The 24,075-nt window shown below is 34.6% G+C and overlaps 1 pseudogene; it reads left to right on the top strand.

Moving 5' to 3' along the window:
• Nucleotides 1–5,737: 5,737 nt before the first annotated feature.
• LOC124076734 (small ribosomal subunit protein eS26-like) lies at nucleotides 5,738–23,870 on the top strand (annotated as a pseudogene).
• Nucleotides 23,871–24,075: the final 205 nt, after the last annotated feature.

The raw sequence follows: 24,075 nt of genomic DNA, 5'->3' as shown, positions 1-24,075 counted from the left end.
GCCCAGGTTCGATCCTCAGCACCACATACAAACAAAGATGTTGTGTCTGCCTAAAACTAAAAAATAAATATTAAAAGTTCTCTCTCTCTTAAAAAAATAAAAAAAATAAAATTGAACAGATCTTCAGGGACTTATGAGACAATAACAATAAATCTAACATTCATGTATAACACTGGAGTCCTAAAAAGCAAGAAAATCAAAGCAGTATTGAAAAAAAATTGAAGAAAAAATACTGAAAATTGTCATACTTGGCAAAAGACATAAGCCTAAAGATTCAGAATTTTCAAGCCTAACACAAAATAAGCCCACAGAATCCATGCCAAAAAGCATGGTAAAATTTCTTAATACTAATGAAAAAATGCTTGAAAACAGAGGAAAAATATAATTTAGCTATACAGGACAAACAATTCCAATGACAGTGGATATAAACAATTCCATTAAATTTAAAGGATTTATTAAAACTAAATAGATGGGGATAGAAAAAAAATGGGTTTGAAAATGTTACCAAACTGTCTAAAAGAAATTTATATCAAAGATAAAGACAGTGAGAGATACAAAGTAAAATAATGAGAAAAGATATACAAAAGAAAAGCAGGAACTAATGTCAGAGAAAGTAAATTTCAGAGCAAAGAAAACTACCCGAAGTAGAGAGGGACATTATATAATAATTAAAGGATCAATCCAACAAGAAGATATAGCAATACCTAATACATATGCACCATACAAAACATGTGAAGCAAAAACTGGTAGAACTGAAAGAATAAGTATTTAAATTCACAGTTATTGTTAGAAATTTAAATAAACATCCCTCTGTTGACACTGACTGAACATCTGGACAGAAAATTATGAGCATAGAGAAGATAAAAACTCAACACCACCATCAAACTATAGGATATAATCAACACGTATAGAGCACTGCACCTAGCAACAGCAGAATATATACTCTTTCAGATTGCTGGTGAAATATACACCAAATTGAACTATATCCTGTGCTATAAAAACAAACCTCAACAAATGTAAAATAATTGAAATAATAAAAAAATATTGAATCTGATCCAATGTAATCATATTGAAATTCATTCACAGAAAAATGACAAGAAAATCTTCAAAGAGAAATTGAACAATACAATTCTAAATAATCCAAGAGTCAAAAAGTATTTCTCAGGTGAAATAAAAATATGTTGGAGAATAAAAATTATATGTCAGTTTTTTTGAGCTGCAGCTTAAGCAGCAATGAATGCAGTCTTATAGCACAAAATACTTACATTAGAAAAGCAGTAAAGACTTAAATCAATAGTCTAAGCCCACACCTAAAGAAATAGGAAAAAGAAGAGCAAAAATACGCCTGAAATAAGCAGAAAGAAAGACAGTAAAAATAAGAGCAGAAATCAATGAAATTGACAACAACAACAAAAATCAATGAAACAAAGACCCAGTTCTTTGAACAAATGAATAAAATTGACAAACTTCTAACAGGACAAAGTAAAAAAGATGATACAAATTACCAACATAGGAATAAAACCAAGGATATCACTATGAACTCTGTAGACATCAAAAGAATACAGAAATATTACAAACAACTGTACACATACCAATTTAACAACTTAAATCAGACCAACTCATTAAAAACAAAACTACCACAACACATTCAAAATGAAATAATTTTGGTAGGTCTATATCTACAAAGAAATTTTAATCCAATGTAACATCTTACCCACCCCCACAAGTTTTCACAGGAGAAATTCTATTTAAAAAAAACAATTCCACAAACTATCTGCCAGAAAATAGATGAGGGAGGGAAAGAAGGAGGGAATTAATTTCATAAAACTAATATTACCTTGATCTCAAAATGAGACAATGCCAGCACCCAAAGTAGAAAATTACAGACCAATATCCCTTATGAATACAGACTATTTGTTGAAAATATTTATAATGAATTCCAAAAATAAAATAAAATATTAGCAATATAATTCATCAATATATAAATATTGTTCTCCATTACCACATGGAGTGTATTACAAAATGCAAGTCTGGTTTACTTATTGAAGACAGATTAGTGTCTTTCAACATATTTCCAAGCTAATAAGGAAAAAATACACATGATAATATCAATCAATGCATAAAAAGAATTTGATCAAATCCAATACCCATTCAATATTAAAAAAATAACTTTAGGAAAAAATAAAAAGAAATTTCCCTCACTTCATAAGAAGAATCCATATAAAAAGTAAAACCAAACTTATACTTAATCTTAAAATTCTATTTTCTCCTTAAGATGGAAACAAAGCAAGGATATCAACTCTCACCATTCTTATTCAACATAGTACTGGACACTGTAGCCAGTGAAAAAAAGAAAAAGAAGGAAATGGGAAGAATACAGATTGGAAAGTAGAAATAAAATGGTCTTTATTTGTGGATAATTTGGTATTTGTAGAAAATTCCAAAGATTCTGCAAATAAGCTCCTACAACTAATAAGTGAGTCAGTAGATAACAAGTAGATAACACAAAAATAAATCATACTCCAACTATTATGTATAATTGTAATGCACCAATAAGAAAATCAACCCTATTTCTCTATACTAACAAGGAACACACATGTGGTCACATATTTAAAATTAGAGTATCATCATTTGAAATAAATTGAATATAAGTGTAACAATGTGTATGGGACTGAAAAATAATGAAATAATATTTGAGAGGGAACCAGGGATTCAACTCAGGGGCACTTGGCCATTGAGCCACATCCCTAGCCCTATTTTGTATTTTATTTAGAGACAGGGTCTCTCTGAGTTGCTTAGCCTTTGCTGAGGTTGGCTTTGAACCCACAATCCTCCTGCCTCATCCTCCCAAGCCTCTGGGATTGCAGGTATGTGTCACCACACCCAGCAATAAAATAAAATTTCAAAAATCTAAATAAAGTTATAATTTTTATTATTGGGTCTGAGGATGTGGCTCAAGCAGTCGCGCGCTCGCCTGGCATGCGTGCGGCCCGGGTTCAATCCTCAGCACCACGTACAAACAAAGATGTTGTGCCCGCCAAAAACTAAAAAATAAATATTAAAATTCTCTCTCTCTCTCTCTCTCTCTCTCTCTCTCTCTCTCTCTTTAAAAAAATTTATTATTGGATTGAAAGACTTGGCAAAGTAAAGGTTCTATTTTTCCCAAATTGATGTATAGGAGAGAAATTCCTATCAAATCTCAGCAAGATTTTTTTTTTCTGGGAGGCAGGGGAGTACCAGGGATTGAACTCAATCAGGGGCACTCAACTACTGAGCCACATCCTCCGCCCTATTTTGTATTTTATTCAGAGACAGGGTCTCACTGAGTTGCTAACCACCTCGCTTTTGCTGAGGTTGGCTTTGAACTCAGGATCCTCCTGTGTCAGCTTCCTGAGCCACTGGGATTAACAGGAGTGTGCCCCTGTACCCAGCTCAACAAGATTTTTTTTATGTAGATAATATTATACCAAATTTATATGGTATCTTAATCCATTCAATGGACATAACAAAATACCTTAGAGTGGGTAATTTAGAAATAGCATTAATTTGTTATTCATAGTTTTAGAAGTTAGAAAGTTCAAGATCAAGGCAACTACACATTTGGTGTCTGCTGAAGTCTTCTTTCTGCTTCAAAGATGGTGCCTTCTTGCTACATCCTTACATGGTGATAGGAGCAAACAAATTCCTCCAGACCTCTTCTGTAAGGGCATTAATCCCATTCATGAGGGAAAAATCTTCATGACCTAATCAACTCCCCCAAGCACCACATCTTAATACTGAGACATATTTAACTTTTACATATGAATTTTGGGTGTGGGTGGCCAGAAATATTAAAATCATAGCACAGGCAAAGGCAAAGAAATTAGAAGAGACAAAATAATTTTGGAAAAAAATAGAGGAAGGGTCTCAGATTCTATCTGATTTAAAGACTTGTACAATCACAATAATCAAGAGTGTATGGTTTTGACTGCAGAACAGTCACAGACAAATAGAACAGAATAAACAAAAAGACAAAAATGTGGGACAGAAGTAATATTTGAGGAGATAATGGTTGAAATTTTTCCTTAACTAATGAAAAAATCTAATTCATAAATTTAAAAAAAAATCTAGAAATATAACCAAAATAAATATTAAGAAAATCACACCTGGAAACATCACAGTACAATGGCTGTCAACAGAGAGACAATCCATCATAGTGAAATGGCAGTAAACAAAGAGGGAGACATCTTGAAAGCAACCTGAATGAAAAATAGAAGATTACCATCAAAGGAGCTAATGAGACTGACAACTGTGTTTCAAAAGCAACAAAAGAAACCACAAAACAATGGGATGCTAACTTCAATTAGCTTAAAGATAACTACCAACCTAGAAATTTTCAGTTGGTCACTTAGAAATAAAGATAAAGACTTCTTCAAACAAATAAAAGCTAAGATGTCCATTAGCAGATCTGAATTATAACTAAAGTAATTTTTAAAGGTTGCATTCTAGGAAAAATGAAGAAATAAAGAGTAAAGAAAATAATAAATGAGAATTGGGGCTGTAGCTCAGTGGTAGAGCACTTGCCTAGCATGTGTGAGGCACTGGTTTCAATCCTCAGCACCACGTAAAAATAAATAAATAAAATAAAGATATTGAAAATAAAATAATAAACAGTAAATCTTAATGGGCATTGATCTATCTGGTATAATAATCATCCTTTATAGGATTTTAATAATATAGAATCAAAACCCAGCAAAGATATTGTAGCAATCTTGAAGTAGAGAAACAGTTAAAATTTTTCTAAGAAATAATGGAAGATAAATTTGCACAAGATTATTGGGGCCATGTTATTAAGAAGATTCAGTGCCAAACCAAAGAGTTAGGAGTTCATAAAAGAGATAATAGATTTAAGCATTTAATGACACAATATGAATAATTTATTGATAAGATGAGCCTGGCTTTTTGCTCAAGTGGTTTAGAGGAAAGAAATATAGGAGGCAGAGGGACGTGTATGGTATAATAGGCAAAAATAGGGAACAGCACAATAGGTGTGAAATAATAAGGACCATACACCATGGGGTTGGCAATGGGAAGTAAAAGGGAGGGATAAAGTAAGAATAATGGGGAAGGAAGAACAGCTAGAACTCTGTGATTAGGTGAGGAAAATTGACAGAAGTCAAATTTCACAGCTAAGAAATCAGTCTGTTAATGAAACTAGTTAAGTTAAAATAGTCATTTTTACAGGAAAAGTAACAAAGTAGTGAACTTATTTCAACCAGTATTGAGTTTGGATGAAACAAGTAAGTGGAAACAACCAGCAAGAAGTTAAAAAATGAGAAGAACTTAGAGATATATTAGGATCTGGAGAAAAAAAACTCATTCATACTTTGGTGGCATTTGAAGCAGCATGAAAATGTATACATAGAGAAAAGCAGAGAGCCAAATACTGAACTGAAGTATGTACATTTGGGAGATAAGATTATGAGAAGAGATACAATTAAGATAGAAAAAGAGAAAGAATGTGGTGATGAGAGAGACAGGACAAGATCAGTACCATGTACAGTTTCATTGAAACCAAAAGGAGAGGATGATCTACATTAAGAGTTACAGACAACTACATGTGAAAAAGAGTTACATCAGAGAAGAGGTCCTTGAAGCATCACTAGTTCCTTCTAATTTTCTAATTCTTAACGAAGGGGGAAAACTCCTTTTTGAAATCCAAAGAAACAGAAATTGCCTTTAAGATCATTTGCAGGTCATGTTCATTTACAATTTAAATCAAACCATTTCCAAACATTTAATAGCAAGGCACTATTATGCTCCTCAGCAAAACCAGCAGGTACAGCTCCTGCTGAAAGAGGAGATGCAGAGGCCTCCAAGAGTTCTGCAGAATCTACAAAGAAAAGGAGAGAAGCATGATACCAGCAGTTTGGGCAGGGAGTTGAGGTATAGGGCTGGCTGACTGGCCTACCTGCCTTCCCGCCTTCCTTTCTTCCTACTTTTCCTTCTTTCAACTGATAAAAATGATTCTGTTTGTCATGTTCATGATGTTCTAAATTATATATATGCCATGGGAAGGCTAAATTGAGGTAAATAACATGCATTACTTCACATACTTATTTTGAGGGAGGAGAGAATAGACAGTAAAGGACATTATTATTAATTAGAATCACCATGTTATACAATAGATATCTTGAACTTATTGTTCTAATCTAACTGACTTTTTGTATACTTCAATTAACATCTCCCTTCAAATACCTCAGCCATCATTCTATTCTCTTCTGTGGATTCAATTTTTTCTAGAATGCATATACAAGTAATATCATGCAGTATTTGTCTTTCTTTGCCTAGCTTATTTCACTTACCATAATGCCCCCCAGATTCATCCATGTTGTCACAAATGTCAGAATTTCCTTCTGGTTTTTGTTTGTTTGTGTTTTGTTGTTGTTGTTGTTGTTGTTGTTGTTGTTGTTGTTTTCCATGGATGCCCAGGGGGACTTATCCATTGAACCACATCCCCAGCCCTTTTTATTTTTTATTTTGAGACAGGGCCTCCCTAAATTGCTTAGGGCCTCACAAAGTTGCTGATGCTGGCTTTGAACTTGTCATCCTCCTCCCTTAGCCTCCTGAGCCACTGGGATTACAGGTATGTGTCACCATACCTGCGTTTCTTCTGTTTTGAAGACTAAATAATATTCTACTCCATAAGGATATTACATTTTTAAATTCATTCATCTGCTAACAAATACAATCTTAGCTAGTGTGAATTTTGCAACCATATATATTAAAATGTAGGCATCTCTGCATCACTTTTGTTTTCTGACTTCATTTCCTTTGGATATATATCCAGGAGTGGGGTTGCTGGGACATGTGATAGTTGTATTTTGTATTTCTTTAGGAAATTCCATACTGGGTTTTTAAAATATATTTTCTTTAGAGACAGGGTCTCGATGAGTTGCTGAGGGCCTCACTAAGTTGCTGAGGATGGCTTTGAACTCACAATCCTCCTGCCTCAGCCTCCCAAGCTTCTGGAATTAGAGGCCTGTGCCACTGTGCCCAGCTCCATACTGTTTTGGAGGATGACTGCACCACACTATATTCCCACCAACAGTGTATAAGGGTGCCTTCTTCTCCACACCCTTGCCAACACATGATATATCTTCTCATTATAATAGTATAAATCGCTGTGGTTTTTAAATTAGCATTTTCCTGATGATTAGTGATCTTGAGCATTGCATCATATACCTGTTGACCATTTCTATTTGTATGTCTTCTTTTGAGAAATATCTATGCAAGATAACCTTCTGATTTTTTTAAATCAAGTTATTTTTCTGTTTTTTTTCTTTTGCTATTGATTATCTGAGTTATATATTTTGGAAATAAATCCCTTATCATATGTATGTTTTGGAAATATTTTCTCCCATTGCATAGGTTGTCTCATTCTGTTCATTGTTTCATTTGCTGTGCAGAACTCTTCAGTTTGATCTAATCTTATTTATCCATTTTCATTTTTGTTTCCTGTGCCTTTGTGATCGTATCCAAAATTCATTGCTCACACCAATGGCATAGAGATTTTTTTCCAATAGTTTCTTGTGGTAATTTTATATTTTCTGGTCTTATGCCTAATAATGTAATCCATTTTTAATTAATATTTATATTTGGTGTGAGATAAGACTCTCCTTTATTCCTCTTCCTATCTTTTATGAGCACCACTTATTGGGGAGACTGCCTTTCCAATTCTGTGCACATTGGCTCATAGGATTTCTCTTATTTTCCATTGGTCCATGAGTCTGTTTTTATGCTAACAACATTCTATTTTTATTACTATAGCTTTTTAGTATATTTTGAAGTCAGGTAGTGTGATATCTCTGGCTTTGTTCTTCTTGCTCAAGAGAAGCTTGGCCATTCAGGGTTCTTTGTGGTTTCATATGAAATTTAATTTTTTTCAAATTCAGTGAAAAATGTTGTTGGAATTTAGATAGGTGTTGTATTTAATTGGAGATCACTTTAGATAATGTAGACATCTTTTTAAAAAAATCATTCAGTTGCTTTATTTTATTTTTTATATGACAGTAGAATTGATTTTGACATATCATACATACATGGAGTATAATTTCCCATTTATGTGGTTGTACATGAAGTAGAGTTACACTGGTCGTGTATTCATATATGAACATAGGAAAGTTATGTCTGATTCATTGTACTGTCTTTCACATTCTCATCTCCCCCTCCCTTCCTCACATTCCACTCTGTCCCAATCTAGTGTAAATGAAGAGTTTAGAAGCAGATCTGACACATAAGTCCTCAATAAATATTAAATAATGATTATTATATTGTTTTTTCATAGTACTTGTGATGGTTTTAAATTATGTCTACAAATTCTTTGACACTTTCCCACAAATGGTGATCTAGTTCTCCTCCTTCAAATATGGTTTAATGTAGACATCTTAACAATACTAATTTTTCTAATCCATGAACATGTAATTTTTTTCCATTTATTTTCTCTTTTTTAGTTTCTTTAATCAATGTTTTATAGTTTTAAGTGTATAGAGCTTTCATTTATTTGGTTAAATTTATTTCTAAGTATTATTGTAAAGGTGATTTTTCTTGATTTAATTTTTGGGTAATTTGTTGTTAGTTTATAGAATGATTACTAATTTTGTATCTTGATTTTGTACTCTACATCATTATTGTATTCTTTTATTAACAGTTTTTGATTGAGTCTTTAGAGGTCATGATCATGTAATTCAGAGATAATTTTGTTTCCTTCTTTCCATTCAGGTGCCTTTTATTTCTTTCTCTTATTTAATTTGAACTAAGGCTTCAAGTACAATTTTAATTTACTAATTTAGTCTAATTTTCTTCATAAAAGAAAAGCTTGGAAACACAAAATACATGTATTAAAAAAAGTACATGTATAAATTGGCATAAGCATACTTTATATACAGATATATGAAAAACTGTTCTCTATATATATGTAAAAAGAATTGTAATGCATTCCACTGCTGTTCTGTATTTCAAAGAAAATAAAATCAATAAAAGATTAAAAAATAAGCACTATTTTTTAAAATAAAATCTTGGAACTTTTCACCATTGAGTATGATGTTAGCTGTGTGTTTGTTGCATATGGCCTTTATTTTGCAGAGGTACACTTTTTTCATGTCTAATTTGTTAAAAGTTTGTGTAAAAAGAGTTGAATTTTATTGGTTGCTTTTTCTGAATCTATTGGAACAATCATACTGTTTTTGTCCTTCAGTGTGTTAATATGGTGTATCACATTTATTGACTTGATTATGTTGAACCATTATGAATCCCACTGATAAATCCAACTCAATTATGGCAAATGATCCTTTAACTTTGCTTCCAAACTTTCATTTACTAGTATTTTCCTTATACTTTTTGCATATTTGTTCATCAGGGATAGTGGTTTGTCATTTTCTTTCCTCTTAGTGCACTTACCTGGCATTGGAGTCAGGGTGTTACTGGACTCATAAAATAAGTTTGGAAGTACCCCATCTTCTTTGATCCTAGAAAAGATTGAAAATAATTAGTATGAGTTATTCTTTAAAATGTTTGGTAGTATTCAGGAATAAAGCCATCAAGACCTGGGTTTTCTTTGATGGGGAGACTTTTTTTATTACTGATTAAATCTCCTTACTCTTTATTGATCTATTCACATTTTCTATTTCCTCATGAGTCAGCCCTGGTATACAGTATATCTTCAAGAGTTTCTCTATTTCTTCTCAGTTATCCAATTTGTTGTCTTATAATTCTCCATGGTAGTCTATTTTAATTTTTGACACTTTTGTAGAATCGTTTGTAATGTCTTCCATTTCATTTCTGATTTTATATATTTGAGCTGTCACACTTCATTTCTTAGTCTAGCTAAAGTTTTGTTGATTTGTTTATCATTTCATGAAGAACAACTTTTAGTATTATTCATCTTTTCTATTACTTCTCTAATGTCATTTCATTTATCTTTGCTTCTTTTCTTTATTATTTCTTTTTTCTGCTAATTTTGGGTTTATCTTTTATTTCTTTTTTAGTTCTTTGAGTGTAGATCATTTTTTGAGGTATTTCTTCTTTTGTGATATAACAATTTGTTACAGTCTTTCCTTTTCAGAACTACTTTAGCTGCATTCTATGAATTTTTGTTTGTTGGCATGTTGTGGGTCCATTTTCAGTTTTCTCACTTTATTTTATAATTTCTCTTTTAATTTCTTCTGAGAGACATTGGTATGTTCCGGAGCATGTTGTTCAATATCCATATACTTGTGTATTTTCTGAAATTTCTCATAAAACTTCTAGTTTCATACCATTTTGTTTGGAGAAGATATTCAATCCTATTTAAGTCTTCTTAAATTGGATAAGAAATATTCTGTGGCCTAACATGTTATCTATTCTAGAGAATATGCCATGCTCACTTGAAAAAAATGTGCATTTCACTGCTATTAGGTATAATGTTCTGTATATGTCTGGTAGGTCCATTTGGTTTAAGGTGTAGTTTAAATCTGATATTTCCTTATGGATTTTCTTTCTTGATAATCTTTCCATTGCCAAAAGAGGGGAATGATGAAGTCCCCTAGTATTATTGTACTATTTGCCATATTATAGCCTCCTCTCCTCTCCAGATATATGAATATTTGCTTTATATATTGAGGTGTCCCAATGGTGGATGCATAAATGTTTATAATTATTATATCCTCTTGATGAACTGACACATTATCATTATATAAAGACTTTCTTTTTCATATTTTTTTTACAGTTTTTAACTTAAATTCTGTTTTAGCTGATGAAGTAGAACTACACCTGCTCTCTTTTGATTTCCATTGTCATTTGTTCCCCCCAAAAGTTGTGTTGGAAACTTAATCACACATGCAACAGTGTAGGGAGGTAGGGCCTAATGGGAATTGTTTGGGTTATAGAGACATCACCCTTATGAATGGATTAATGTTACTTATAAAAGAGAGAGAGACTGCATGTTTGATCACTTGCTCTCTCATTCATATGCTTCCTTACCTTTCTGCCATCCACCATTCAACACAACACAAAGGCCTCTCCAGATGTGTCTCTATTGACCATGGACTTCCCAGCTTCCAAAACTATAGAAAGTGAGTATATACTCTTTATAAGTTACAATTCTCCAGTCTTTTGCTAAATTAGCACAAAACAGACAGCATGGAATATCTTTTCCCATCCTATCACTTTGAGTCTATGTGTGTCCTTACAGATGAGCAAGTCTCTTATAGGCCAAATGTAGTCAAGTCTCATATCTTTATTTACTAATACTGTCTTTTTTAAATTTTTTATTCGAATTTGTTATATATGACAGCTGAATGCATTAGAATTCTTATCACATATGTAGAGCACAATTTTTCATATCTCTGGTTGTATGTAAAGTATATTCACACAATTTGTGTCTTCATACATGTACTTAGGGTAATGATGTCCATCTCATTCCACCATCTGTTTTACCCCCTTACCCCCTCCCTTCCCCTTCCCCCGCTTTGCCCTATCTAGAATTTTTCTAATCTTCCCATGCTTCCCCTCCCAAACTCACTCTGAATCAGCCTCCTTATATCAGATAAAACATTTGGCGTTTTTGTTTTTTTGGGGGGATTGACTAACTTCACTTAACAATATATTCTCCAGCTCCATCCACTCATCTGCCAATGCCATGATTTTATTCTCTTTTATTGCTGAGTAAAATCCCATTGTGTATATATGCCACATTTCTTTTATCCATTCATCTACTAAAGGGCACCTAGGTTGGTTCCACAGTTTAGCTATTTTAAATTGTGCTACTGTAAACATTGATGTGGCAGTGTCCCTGTAGTATGCTGTTTTTAAGTCCTTTGGTATAGACCAAGGAGTGGGATAGCTGGGTCAAAAGGTGGTTCCATTCCCAGTTTTCCAAGGATTCCAAGGAATCTCTATGCTGCTTTCCATATTGGCTGCTCCAATTTGCAGTCCCACCAGCAATGCATGCCTTTTTCCCCACATCCTCACCAACACTTATTGTTTTTTGTATTCTTAATAGCTTCCATTCTGACTGGAGTGAGATGAAGTTTTAGATGGTTTTGATTTGCATTTCTCTAATTGCTAGAGACGTTAAATATTTTTTATATATTTATTGATTGATTGTATATCACCTTCTGAGAAGTGTCTGTTCAGTTCCTTGGCCCATTTATTGATTGGGTTATTTGGTTTTTGTTTGTTTGTTTGGTGTTTAGCTTTTTGAGTTTTTTATATACCCTAGAGATAAGTGCTCTATCCAATGTGCAAGTGGTAAAAATTTGCTCTGAAGCTGTAGGCTCTCTATTCACCTCATTGATTGTTTCTTTTGCCAAAAAAAGCTTGTTAGTTTGAATCTATCCCATTTATTAATACTTGATTTTAATTCTTACACTATAGGAGTCTTATTAAGAAAGTAGGGGCCTAATACAATATGATGGAGATTTGGGCCTACTTTTTCTTCTATTAGACTCAGCGTCTCTGGTTTAATTTCTAGATCCTTGATCCACTTTGAGTTGAGTTTTGTGCATGGTGAGAGATAGGGGTTTACTTTCATTTTGTTGAATATGGATTTCCACTTTTCCCTGTACCATTTGTTGAAGAGGCTATTTTTCTCCAATGTATGTTTAAGATCACTGTAATTATGTGGATTAGTCTCTATGTTTTCTATTCTGTACCATTGGTCTACCAGTCTATTTTTGTGCCAATGCCATGTTTTCGGAACTATAGCTCTGTAGTATAGTTTAAGGTCTAGTATAGTGATGCCACCTGCTTCACTCTTCTTGCTAATGATTGATTTAGCTATTATGGTTCTCTTATTTTTCCAGATGAATTTCATGACTGCTTTTTCTATTTCTATGAGGAATGTCACTGGGATTTTGATTGGAATTGCTTTTGGTAGTGTGGTCATTTTGACAATATTAATTCTGCCCGTCCAAGAACAAGGGAGATCTTTCCATCTTCTAAGGTCTTCTTTAATTTCTTTCTTTAGTATTCTGTACTTTTCATTGTAATTTCTTTCACCTCTTTTGTTAGGTTGGTTCCTAAGAATTTTTTTTAGGCTATTGTAAATGGAGTAGTTTTCCTTGTTTCCCTTTCAGAGGATTTGTCACTGATATAAAGAAATGCCTTTGATTTATGAGTGTTTATTTTGTATCCTGTGACTTTGCTGAATTCATTTATTAGTTCTAGAAGTTTTCTGGTGGAATGTTTTGGGTCTTCTAGGTATAGAATCATATAGTCTGCAAATGGCACTAATTTGAGTTCTTCTTTTCTTATCTGTATTCCTTTAAATTCTTTCATCTGTCTAATCGCTCTGGCCAATATTTCAAGAACTATTTTAAATAGAAGTGGTGAAAGAGGGCATCCCTGTCTTGTTCCAATTTTTACTGGGAATGCCTTCAATCTTCCTCCCTTTAGAATAAAGTTGGCCTGGGGCTTAGCATAGATAGCTTTTACAATGTTGAGATATGTTCCTGTTATTCCTAGTTTTTCTAGTGTTTTGAACAAGAAGGGGTGCTGTGTTTTATCAAATACTTTTACTGTATCTATGGAGATGAGCATATCATTTTTATCTTAAGTCTATTGATGTGATGAATTACATTTATTGATTTCTGTATGTTGAACCAACCTTGCATCCTTAGAATGAACCCTACTTGATCATGGTGCACTATCTTTTTGACATGTTTTTATATTCGATTTATCAGAATTTTATTGAGAACTTTTGCATCTGTGTTCATTAGAGATATTGGTCTGTAGTTTTCTTTCTTTGAGGTGTCTTTGCCTGGTTTTGGAATCAGGGTGATCCTGGCCTCATAGAATGAGTTTGGAAGTGCTCCCTATTTTTCTATTTCCTGAAATAAATTGAAGAATATTGGTATTAATTCTTCTTTAAAGGTCTTGTAGAACTTAGCTGTGTATCCATCTGGTCCTGGGCTTTTCTTGGTTGGTAGGCTTCTGATGGCATCTTCTATTTCCTTACTTGAAATTGATCTGTTTAAATTGTGTATATCATCCTGATTAAATTTGGGAAAATCATATGATTCTATAAATTTATCAATGCCTTCAATATTTTCTATGTTATTGGAGTACAAGTTTTCAAAATAATTTCTAATTATCTTCTGTATATTTGCAGTGTTTGCTGTGATATTTCCTTTTTCATTATGTATGTCAGTAATTTCAGTTTTCTCTCTCCTTCTCTTCATTAGTATGGCTAAGGGTTTGTCAATTTTCTTTATTGTTTTCAAAGAACCAACTTTTGTTCTGTCAATTTTTTCAATTGTTTCTTTTGTTTCAATTTCATTGATTTTAGTTCTGATTTTAATTATTTTCTCTCTTCTACTGCTTTTGGTGCTGATTTGTTCTTCTTTTTCTAGAGCTTTGAAATGTAATATTAAGTCATTTATTTGTTGACTTTTTCTTCTTTTAAGTACTGAAGTCCATGCCATGAACTTTCTTCTTAGTACTGCCTTCATAGTATCCCTGAGATTTCAATACATTGTATCTGTGTTCTCATTCACCTCTAAGAATTTTTTTAGTCTCCTCCTTGATGTTTTTTGCAACCCATTGTTCATTCAATAGCATATTATTTAGTCTCCATGTGTTGGAATAGCTTTTATTTTTTATTTTATCATTGATTTTCAATTTCATTCCATTATGACCTGATAGAATCCACGGTAGCATCTCTACTTTTTTATATTTGCTAAGAGTTGCTTTGTGGCATAATATATGGTTTATTTTAGAGAAGGATCCATGTGCAGCTGAAAAGAAAGTGTACTTGTTCATTGAAGGATGAAATATTCTATATATGTCAGTTAAGTCTAAGTTATTGATTGTATTATTGAGTTGTATATTTTCTTTGTTCAGCTTTTGTTTGGATGATCTATCCAGTGGTGAAAGAAGTGTGTTAAAGTCACCCAGAATTATTGTGTTGTTGTCTATTTGACTCTTGCACTTCAGAAGATTTTCTTTGATGAACGTGAAGCTCCATCGTTTGGGGCATATAAATCTGTTATTATTATGTGTTGTTGATGAATGGCTCTTTTAAGCAGTATGAAATGTCCTTCTTTATCCCTTTTGATTAACTTTGGCTTGAAGTCTACTTTATTTGATATGAGGATGGAAACCCTGCTTGCTTCCACAGTTCATGTGAGTGGTATGATTTTCCCCAACCTTTCACCTTCAGTCTGTGGATGTCTTTTCCTATAAGATGAGACTCTTGGAGGCAGCATATTGTTGGATCTTTTCTTAATCCAATCTGCCAGTCTATGTCTTCCACCCTCACATCCCCAACATATGTGAAACCAAGTACTTTGCATGAATTAGGTTTTTGAGGTCTGGGATGTCTGAATAGTATATTACAGTTGTGTTGTATATTCTTTCTTTCTCCAATTTTTACTATTTTAACATTTTTTTCTTTTTCTTTATATATATATATATATATATATATATATATATATATATATATATACTTGTTTTATGTACTCTACTATCTTCTCACTTACTTGTCTACCCAAAATTACATCCTCTCCCTTCTCCTGCTTCCTCTTTAGATTTCTCTTTCACACTTCCTAAGATATAACAATTCTATATCCTCACCTCTTACCTCATCAGCATATCATTGTGGTCCTCACCCCTGGTTCTTTCTCCACCATCAGAAACTGTAAACCCTTTTACAAACCTACTGAGCATATTGTAGATAATAATTGCCTGCTGGGGGAGGGGGGAATTAGAAACTGGATACCTTGCCAGTAGGAGTTCCAAACTAGGAGTTGCCCCCCACTGAAGATGGTGATGAAGTTGACCCAAGATAGAGGCGCCTGCTTTCAGAGGTGGGCTGTCAGGTCATGTAGGGGGAGCCCAGTGATGGCATTGGATAATGAGTTCAGAAACCAGCCCTGTGGCTGTTGGTTGTCTTCAGAGTCTGTGTGAAGTTCCCGGGTGCAGGCAGGCTACCATGCATAGGGGACTATCTCCACTGCTGCAGAGTCCCAAGATGGTGGCTACCTGGGGAGCCCCACATTGGTAGATGGGGTTCCACATGGGACTGGAGACCAGAGTTCCTGTGTGTGGGAAGCTGCCAGGTGTCCCACCTAGGAGTGGCATCAGTGACTTCTGCTTGGATGGGTGGGGGAAAGTTCTGTGCGGGTATTGCTGGTGCCCGCTGGGACACCAGATAGTGCTGTGCAGGTGAGTAGTTGGGAGACCTACTCTGATGCTGAGGCCTGGAGCCCTGCATGGGCACAGTGGCCATGGTTCCCCCGTGGGAGAAGTGTTACTGCTGTTTACCCGGTGAAGAGTCCTTGCTTCCCCGAATGCTGAAGTATAACACCAGAGAAGCAGCCAAGACAAGTGGAGAGTGGAAAGTGGAAGGCTTTATTAAAGGACAGCAGAAAAGACTTCTCCCCAGAGGAAGAAGGGGACCCAAAAGAAGGGGGGAGGTCTTCCCTTTTTTGTAGCTAAGGTCTTCTTTTAGTCTTCCCACATTCATGTCTTTTGTTTCCCTTTATCTTGTAGGTGGGAAGGGCTAAAAGGTGGGAGATCAGATCGGTGGGCTGAAGGAGTAAGCTGGGTAGGAAGGGCCTGGGGTGGCTTTTGATTAGCACCTCCCTGTTTGCTGGGAGCTGTTTCTTTAACAGTTGCTTAGGATGGGTTCCGGGCCTTGGAGACATTAACATTTCAATTTCCCCAAGTGCTGCTCTGCTTTCCTGGACTCCATTCTCTATAATGGCTTCCATTTTCTTTAACCTTCTTTAATTTACCTAACTACACTAACTATCTAACTGTAAATCTGGCTTCAGCAGGAATATCACTTACAAAGAAGCAATATTCTCACTACTTGAGTCCCAGGTCATGGAGCAACACAGAATGCTGCCTTCCTCTGGCCTGCCATCTTGGATCCCTAATACCATCTTTTTATTGGAGAATTTGACCCATTTATTTCCAGCATAAACATTGATAGATAAGGACTTATTAGCTTCATTTTGTTAAGAATTTTCTGGCTTTTTTTTTTTTTTAGATTCTTTGTTCCTTTTTTTTCCTTTCTTGATGTTCTCTTTTGTGTCCACAGGGCAAGGCTGGAGGCTGGGGATGCAGGATGTGGTCTGGTGTCAGGACAGAACTAAAGTCTCAGTCTGTGAGCACCAGATTGAAATCTGGGGCCAAGGGCACTGAGGTAGACCCAGGAGACATTGAGACAAAAATTTGTTGCTCATTGTCCTCTCCTTCCCACAAGCAAAGAGTCATGCCATTCTGCCTGGGGTTAGAGGAGGGATGATGAAGGAAATATACAATAGCATTTCTCTCCCTCTTCAATGCATCTTTCTTTTCTAAAAACTTTTTTTAAGTTGTAGATGAATACAATACCTTTATTTTATTTATCTACTTATATGTGGTACAGAGAATCAAACTAAGTGCCTCACACATGCAAAGCAAGTACTCTACCACTGAGCCACAACCCCAGCCATTTAATGTATCTTTATTTCTGTACTATACCCAGGTGTTGTAATCTTTCTGCTGGTTTTCTACACTCTTGTGGAGGTACTTTTTCATACTCTCATTTCTGCAGTGGGATAAATGCTGAAAAGTCCTATCCTACCACCTGGTTGACTTTCAGATCAAAAATATGAGCTCATTGTCATCTACCATTGGCCAAATTGGGTGTTGCAACAAGCCATATTGATTAAGTGACCAACAGAGATATTTTCAAAAGAAATTCATATGTGATTTTTTTTTCTCTGTTACAATTAAACCCCTACATTTGCACAACCCACTAAAAGCATCAACATTGTGTACAATAAAGTGTATGTCTCAATTTTATACAATTTTCTTTTGTCTTCTGTGGTTTCATTTTATTTTATTTTTTCTAATTGATCCAGTTAGGGCACAGTTCATGATTATGATTAAATGTTACAATGACTTCTTAGGTTTAAGTATCAATTTTCAGCGTTACTTTTACCTAAATTTCATTTCATAAAATGAATGACTGGTCAATGTTATATTCATGACACTTCACTTCAATTTCATGTATTCTAAGTGCTTTAAGCATCTGTATATAATTTGGCTGAAGTACAAATATGAGCATGAAAAAAATCTCTACTTATCACTTGCCCTACTAAAAGAGAGATGGCCAATTACAACTATTTATCTTCATTCTGGTCAATCACTCACCTTATTCAATCACGTGCTACCATTCCTATTCTCAGACAACTTCCTTCCACCTGGTATCAATCTAGTCTCAGATTCTTTCATCTACTTGGCAACTGCTACAGATTCCTGTTCATGGTATCATTATTATCTTTGTTTACTCTCATTCTGTATGAGGCCTGAAGCTATAGAAACTGGAAATATATGATGTTTGAAAGTTTTCTCTTCACACTCAGGCTCAACTCTCAGTAAGTCTTTTATTTATTTATTTTATTTTGATTGACTTTTTTAGTTATAGATTATATTATGATTCATTTTGACATAATTATAAAGCGTGGAATGTAATTTGCTTTAATTCAGTCCCCAGTACTTCCCTTTCTTCTTGCACCCCCACCCCCAGCTTAATCCCCTTCCTCTATTCCACTGATCATTCTTCTATTTTCATGGAATTTCCCTCCTACCAAGCACTCTTCCTCTCTCTCTCTCTCTCTCTCTCTCTCTCTCTCTCTCTCTCTCTCTTTCTTCCTCCCCTTTCTATATCTATTTCCTTATTTTGGACTAGCTTCTGCATATCAGGAAAAAATTGGACTCTTTGGGTCTTGGCTTATTTCACTTAGCATGATATTTTCCAGTTTCATCCATTTACCAGCAAGTGTAATTTCATTATTCTTTATGGCTGGGTAACACTCCATTGTGTGTGTGTGTGTGTGTGTGTGTGTGATATTTTCTTTATCTATGTATCTCTTGACTAGCATCTGGAGTGATTCCATAATTTGGCTATTGTGAATTGTGCTGCTATAAACACTGACATGTCTGCATCCCTATAGTATGCTGATTTTAAATCTTTTGGATATACACCAAGGAATGGGATAGCTAGATCATATAATGGTCCCACTCCTACTCTTTTAAGCAATCTCCATACTGCTTTCCAGAGTGGTTGCACTAATATGCAGTCCCACCAACAATGTATTAGTGAAACTTTTTCCCCACATCCTTGCCAATGCATATAATTATTTGTATTCTTAATAATTGCTAAGGAAATATTTCTTTTACTAAAACAGTCCATTGAAATTCTCACACCCAAATGGAAATTCGGTGTAGATTTGTAAGTGTAGAGAAAGGACAACTAGACATGCTGATTGATCTATTTAAGCCTTTAAATACTAAGCTATTTTATATGCAAAAGAAAGGAGTTAATGGATGATGTATGTGTGAATGAGGTATTTTTTTCAGGATGGAGGCCACAATGAAAACTTATTTTTCTAGACCTTTATTTTTATTTATTTATTTTTATGAGGTGCTGAGGATTGAACCCAGTGCCTCACATGTGCTAGGCAAGTGCTCTGCCACTGATCTACAACCCCAACCCGAAAACTCATTTTTGGACTTGATGCAACTATCCTATTTCCCAGATCATCAGACTTGCTGATTAATTTTATAATTGTATTAAGGTCCTCCTGAGAAACAGAACCCATAGGACATTTATATCTATATCTATCTCAGAGGTAAACATACAAATAGATTATAGATATAGTTATGGTCACCAATGGTATTACTCTCAGTCCAGTTTTGGAGGGCTGAGAAACTGAAGTGCTGCTGTTCTAAGTCCCAGAGTCCAAAGCTCCAAGAACTAGGAACTCCAGCATTTGAGAGCAGGAGAAAATGGGTGTCCCAAATTCAAAGAGAGTGAATTCAATTTACCCTCTGCATTTTTATTCTCTTTAGGCCCTCTGTGAATAGATAATTCCCTCCAGATTGGTGAAGGCAAATCTTTGTTCAGTCTACCTATCCAAACATTAATTTATTTCAGAAACAGCCTTACAGACACACCTAGAAATAATGTTTTTTTTATCAGATACCTGTACATCCCTTAGCCCAGTCTACTTGACATATAAAACTATCCACCACAATAATGGTGACAAAAATATGAATCACTCAAATTTATTGAGTACTGAGTATATTCAAGGCACTGTTCTTAGTGCTCTACTTGTATGGTTCCAGGCATTCGTACATTTTATAAGTGACAAGTAAATATAGAACGAGGTAATATGCAAAAGATAAGCTGAATTAAACATGATTCTTGTTCACCACAAGTAATTTAGCATTGCAATACAAATTATAAATATAAAATAAAATTCAAAGCTTCTATATTGCAAAAGATGTCAGGAGACAAGAAAAATAACCAATGAGGAAAAATATTTATTTATATGCATGACAAAGGGTTAATGACCTCAACATAAAATAGTTATTTTAAATAAATAAGAAAAACAACACCTTAATGATGCCCAGATAAATGGTTAAACATTATTTCTGCTTGTGTCTGAGAGGTTTTTCCAGAAGAGCTTAGAATTTGAATTGGTAGACTGTTAAAGCAGATGATCATCCTCAATGTGGGTGGGCATCATTCAAACTATTGAGGGGCTGAGTACAATAAAAAGGCAGCCGAAGGTTGAATTAACTCTGCCTGACTGAACTGAGACATCCATCTTCTCTTGCCCTCAATGCTCCTCTTTTTCAGGTCAAAAGAAATGGACTAGAATTTACACCAGTGACTCTCCAGCTCTCAAACCTTTGAACTACAACAAAAGTTTTCCTGGAACTCCAGCTTGCAGATGGCAGATCATGAGACTTCTCAGCCTCTATAATCACAGGAGCCAGTACCTTACAATAAATCTTTATTGGTTCTTTTCTTTATAGAACCCTAAATGATGTATGTCCTCAATATTATTCAAACAGATGTAATGTAAAATAGCTACAAAATAGCCACTTCTCACACATCAGATTATCCAACAAAAATAGAAATATTTAGTGATGACTGAATATGAAGAAGTAGGTACACTCATATATTTCTCATGGGAGGATAAGTTGCCATAACCCTTTCTAGTATTTATTTGACTGTATGTATCAAACCTTCCCCACAAATCCTTCAGTCTAGAAATAATTTATAATAATTTATTATAAGAATATATTAAGACAACCTTACAAGGATACAAGTACAAGCATGTCCATCCCAGTTTTGTATATACTATTGAAATATTTAAGAACAAGTGTCATGGTTCAGGAGGTTGAGGCAGGAGGAAAACAAGTTCAAAGCCAGCCTCAGCAATTAGCAAGGCCCTAAGCAACTTAGGGAGACCCTGTCTCAGAATAAGAAATAAATAAGTGCTGGGGATGTAGCTCAGTGATTAAGCACCCCTCGTGTCAAAAAATATATATATCAACAATATGGAATAAATTAACTAGAGAACAATGATAAGTCCAATGGAATGTTGTAAAACCATTAAAATATTATGTCAATTTATATTTTTGACATAGATATATATTCTTAATGAATGAAGTGTGAAATCATATATATAGTCCAATGCCTATAAAATAGCCTTAAATCTCCTTACATGTAAATAGAAAACACACTAGAAATATACTCCTAAATGTCAACAGTGGTTATTGGTTTTGTTTTTCCATATTTTATATTAAATCAACTTGATTGAAACAGTATTCATAAAATAAAATGTACTTCAAAAAATAAATTTTAGCTATGCACAGTGGCACATGCCTGTAACCCCAGCAGCTTGGGAGGCTAAGGTAGAAGGATCATGAGTTCAAAACCAGCCTCAGCAACTTAGTGAGGCCCTAAGTATCTTAGTGAGATAAAATATTTTAAAAGGGCTGGGGATGTGGCTCAGTGGTTACATGCCTCTGGGCACTTAAATAAAAATAAATAAATAAATATGTATATGTGTGTGTGTGTATACACATATACATATATTTTTAGAGTATATAATATAATGGTATTAAATATATGTAAATAGTAAACCGGTTACTATAGTAAAGCAAAGTAACATATTTGTCATCTCACATTTTTTTGTGTGCAGCAAGAGCAGTTGCAATTTGATCATTTAGCAAAAGTTATTTATATGACTCCTGTTAGCTATAGTCTTCATGTTGTACATTTGGTCTCTAAATTTGTTCATCCTTCATATATGCTGCTTAGTATCCTTTGATTTACATTTCCCATTTCCTCATCACAACCCTCTCCTTACTCTCTATTTCTATATATTTGCCTTTTTTTCAGATTTCATATGTGAGATCATGCAATATTTTCCTTTCTGTGTCTGGTTTATTTCACTTAATATAGTGTCTTACAGCTTCATCTATATGGTGGCAAGTAGCAGAATCTCCTCTTTTTTAAGGTTAAATAATTTTCTACTGGGGGGCTATTGTAAATAATGTTTTCATAAGCATGGGAGTGCAAGATTTTTTTTACAAGGTTGTGAATTTAATTTCCTTTGCTCTTTCCTCACTGTTGAGTTTTTTTTTTATATAAATTTTTGATATTTACCCATTATCTTGTACATGTTTGCAAGGATTTTTTCTCAACCTACAGTTTGCTTTTGCATTTTTGGTTGTTTCCTTTCCTGTACAAGTATGTTTTAATTTAATGTAGTCTCATTCATTTATTTTTGCTTTTGTAGCATAAACCTTTGGTGTTATATACAAAAAAAAAAAAAATATCAGTACTAAGTCCAAAGTCAAGGAGGATTCCCCATATTTCCTTCTAGGAGTTTTATAGTCTTGCATTTTATGTTTGTGTGTTTTATCCATGATGAGTTGAATTTTGCATGTGGTGCAAGATAAGGGTCCAATTTCATTTGCTTGCATGTGAAAATTCAGTTTTTCCAGAATCATTAATTAAAACGACTATTTATTCTTCATTGTGTCTTCTTGGTCCTTGTGTCAAAATTAGTTGACCATACATGTTTAGATTTATTACTGGGCCTATCATCTGTTCCCCTGGTCTCTGAGTCTGTTTTTATGCCACTACCATATTGTTTTGTTTGTTTGTTTACTGGGGTTGAACTCAAGAACACTTGACCACTGAGCCACATCCCCACCCTATTTTGTATTTTATTTAGAAATAGGGTCTCACTGAGTTGCTTAGCACGTTGCAGTTGCTGAGGCTGGCTTTAAATTAGTGATCCTCCTGCTTCAGCCTCCTGAGCTGCTGGGATTACAGGAGTGCACCACCATGCCTGACTCCATATTGCTTTGATTACTATATCTTTGTAATATAATTTTAAATCAGAAAATCTCAGCCTCCTGTGAAACTGGGATTACACTGACCCTGGCTCCACATTCATATATGGTTTTGGTTATTTGAGCCTTCTCTCCTTTTTATTGGTCTGTGTAGGGGCTTATTGGTTTTGTTTATTTTCTTATAAACTAAGTTTTATTGATTATTTTCTATGTTTTTTTCTTATTTTCTATTTGATATATTTCTGCTTTGATCTTTATTATTTCCTTACTTCTGCTAATGCTGGATTTAGTGTGCTCTTTTCTAGTTCAAAAATACACAAATATCTTCTATTGGAACCTTGCTTCCAAGATGACAAAAAAAGAAGGAATAGTAGTCATGCTAAAAAGGGCCATGGCCAGGTGCAGCGTATTCACTACACAGACTATGCCCAGTACAGTGCCCAAGGACAAGGCCATTAAGAAGTTCGTCATTCTCCACTCAAAACATCACTGTAGAGGCTGCATCCATCAAGGACATTTCCGGAGAGAGTGTTTTCGATGCTTATGTGCTTCCTAAGCTCTAAGTTAAACTGCATTACAGTTGTGCCATTCACAGCAAGGATCAGGAGTCCATCTTGTGAAGCCTGGAAGCACTGAACACTCCACCCCAATTTAGACCGGCTGGGGCTGCCCCATGACTTCCACCAAAGCCCATGTAAGGTCCTGAAGGAGTGAGGAAAAGCTATACTGGCGGCGGGGTGGGGGGGTAAATATGGGAATTACAATTTAAATATTCACAGGTATGATATGGCCAAAGTTCAAAGCCATCCTCAGCAAAGGCGAGGCACTAAGCAACTCATTGAGACCCTGTCTCAAAATAAAATACAAAATAGGTCTAGGGATGTGGCTGTGTGGTCTAGTACC

This window comes from Marmota monax, unplaced genomic scaffold (genome assembly GCF_021218885.2).
Source record: "Marmota monax isolate L192 unplaced genomic scaffold, Marmota_monax_Labrador192_F-V1.1 WCK01_AAM20220418_F8-fsc00050, whole genome shotgun sequence".
NCBI classification, from domain to species: domain Eukaryota; kingdom Metazoa; phylum Chordata; class Mammalia; order Rodentia; family Sciuridae; genus Marmota; species Marmota monax.
This window is presented reverse-complemented; position numbering and strand designations above follow the sequence as displayed.